Genomic DNA, 3,237 nt, shown 5'->3' with positions numbered 1-3,237 from the left:
GAAAGTTGCACAGGTCACACCAATATTCAAGAAAGGTGGTAGGGGTAATCCACTAAATTACAGGCCCATATCGTTAACAGCGATATGCAGTAGGATTTTAGAACATATATTGTGTTGAGTGCTACTGACAAGGGATTTCTGTTCGATTCCGTATTTCTGGATTTCTGGGAGGCTTTTGACTCGGTACCAAACAAGCGGCTCGTAGTGAAATTGCGTGCTTATGGAATATCGTCTCAGTTATGGACTGGATTTGTGATTTCCTGTCAGAGAGGTCACAGTTCGTAGTAATTGACGGAATGTCACGAGTAAAACAAAAGTAATTTCTGGCGTTCCCCAAGGAATGTTATAGGCCCTTTGCTGTTCCTTATCTATGTAAACGATTTGGGAGACAATCTGAGCAGTCGTCTTCGATTGATGACGCTGTCTTTTATCGACTAACAAAGTCATCAGAAGATCGAAACAAACTGCTAAACGATTTAGAAGAAATATCGGAATGGTGCGAAAAGTGGCAGTTGACCCTAAATAACGAAAAGTGTGAGGTCATCCACATGAGTGCTAAAAGGACATCGTTAAACTTCGGTTACACCATAAATCGGACTAATCTAAAAGACGTAAATTCAACTAAATATCTAGGTATTACAATTACGAACAACGTAAATTGGAAGAAACACATAGAAAGTATTGTGGGGAAGGCTGCGTTTTGTTGGCAGGACACTTAGAAAATGTAACAGACCTACTAAGGAGACTGCGTACACTACACTTGTCCGTCCTCTTTTAGAATACTGCTGCGCGGGTTGGTTCCTTACCAGATAGGACTGACGGAGTACAGCTAAAAAGTTCAAAGAAATGCAGCACGTTTTGTATTATCGCGAAGTATAGGAGAGAATGTCACATTTGGGCTGTACATCATTAAAAGAAAGGCGTTTTTCGTTGCGACGGAAACTTTTCACGAAATTACAATTACCAACTTTCTCCTCCGAATGCGAAAATATTGTGTTGACACCGACCTACATAGGGAGTAACGATCACCACGATAAAATAAGGGAAATCATAGCTCATACGGAAAGATATAGGTGTTCATTCTTCCCGCGCGCTATGCGAGATTAGAATAAAGAGAATTGTGAAGGTGGTTCGATGAACCCTCTGCCAGGCACTTAAATGTGATTTGCAGTGTATCCATGTAGACGTAGAAAAGAAAAGTCGGACGTGTCACGTGGCCGTGATGTCGTAGCATCTTCGCCGACGAGCAGTCTAGGGACGCGACATCAGTGCATTTGATCGTGGGCAGACTGGGTGTGTCCGATCCGTTGCATACTCCATCTCTGAGCTCCTGTGCGCCCTCGGCTTTTCACATGTCTCCAAATGAAGGATGTGCCAAAAGAGCCTCGATTAAGGGAAAACAGCCGCCATCACAATCAGTGATCGTGCGCGACAATGTGTTCACGAAGCGGTCGTTGTCGAATGTTGTGAATGGCTAGAGCGATTGTTAGCACACTGGACTCGCATTTAGGAGGACGACGATTCAAACCCGTCTCCGGCCATCCTGATTTAGGTTTTCCGTGATTTCCCTAAGTCGTTTCAGGCAAATGCCGGGATGGTTCCTTTGAAAGGGCACGGCCGATTTTCTTCCCAGTCCTTCCCTAATCCGAGCTTGTGCTCCGTCTCTAATGACCTCGTTGTCGACGGGACGTTAAACACTAATCTCCTCCTCCTATGGAGCAAAACGATAGGCCTTAGTGCAGTGTCATCATCTTCATCATCATTAGTTGGTTTATTGATTCCTGAGTGTCGTGACCTCATTTCTTCATTCATTTCTTAATTAACTGGATCTACGAATAGATTCCTCCATCCGAGGCGATCTATAACTCGGCTTAATATAGCGTAAAGAAGTAGGCCGGTAATTTTCTTTGCTTGATCCAACCGTCTACTTGCAGCTCCTCAGTGTGATCTTCTTAGATTTTGTTTTTGCAAGATGGTTCTTTCCAAATTTCCACCTTCTCTGCTCAAGAAACTGGAATAGCTTTGGGTGACATGGAAAGACAAACTTCTTGTGATGCTACGTTGTTCCGTAACAGAAGCAGTAGTTCTTCTTTCTGGCCAAGGTAAGCATAAGATCTTCTTCCAACGTGACATCTCGACTGCATCAATTCGGCTCTTGTCACTAGCTTTCACAGTCCAGGTCTCATAGTCGTATAAGAACACAGGGAACACCTACGATTCTATCAAGCGCATACCAGTTTTTCGAGTAGTGCATAGCTCTGCCATATCTCAGTGAGTTTAACCATTGCAGCTCGGCCAAAGACGATTCGTCGTTTCATTTCTTCATGACAATTTTCTGCGTCATTGATAAGATAACCTAGATATACATTATGATTAACTACCTTCATATCCTTTGAGCTACGTCTAAGTTGACTCTGATCTTAACCTTCTCGATGAATAACCATTAATTTGGTGTTTCTCATGTTTATCTCTAGATCGAAATGTAAACTAAGAGACTTCACTCTGGATAACAGATCGCCAGTTCTTCCCCCCTTAGTCCAAAGACGGAAAGCGTAGATGGTTAGTTTTGCTGCCACAATTCCAGCCGTTCAGTATGCAGTTCATACGATCCAGAACCACCTCCTTTAAAACGGACACATCAGATACCGTCTGCCATCCTCTCCAATCTGAGCTCGATTCCTTTCCAGCGTCTATGAATGATTCCGGTTTGCCGCATTGAGAATGCAACATGGATTTATTCTTGACTAGCGATCCTCCTCGGCTTCGTACTGGTAGCACTCACTATTTTGCGGCCGGATAACTACAGTAATTCCGGAGATCAGCTTTCACATACAGCAGAAAAACGAGGCGACAAACTTTAATTTGCATTATGTCAGTTATAGATGAGATCCGGAGGCTGGTAATAAAACATAGAAGAACAGAAATAAGATGCTCATCTGCACTAAAATTCGTATTCCATCTTTCTTCTGGAGGTAGTTGGTAACATAAGAATGGAAACGGAGTGAATAATTCACAATTAACCTTTATCGATTAGGCTTGTCATTTTAACATAGCAACACACCACTCGATAATATGTTTTCTCCTTAAGGTTGTTTCCAGATTTCCTGTTTGGCACTCTAATGGTTCAAATGGGTTCAAATGGTTCAAATGGCTCTGAGCACTATGGGACTTAACATCTATGGTCATCAGTCCCCTAGAACTTAGAACTACTTAAACCTAATTAACCTAAGGACATCA

Source organism: Schistocerca americana, chromosome 8 (genome assembly GCF_021461395.2).
Source record: "Schistocerca americana isolate TAMUIC-IGC-003095 chromosome 8, iqSchAmer2.1, whole genome shotgun sequence".
NCBI lineage: Eukaryota > Metazoa > Arthropoda > Insecta > Orthoptera > Acrididae > Schistocerca > Schistocerca americana.
This window is presented reverse-complemented; position numbering follows the sequence as displayed.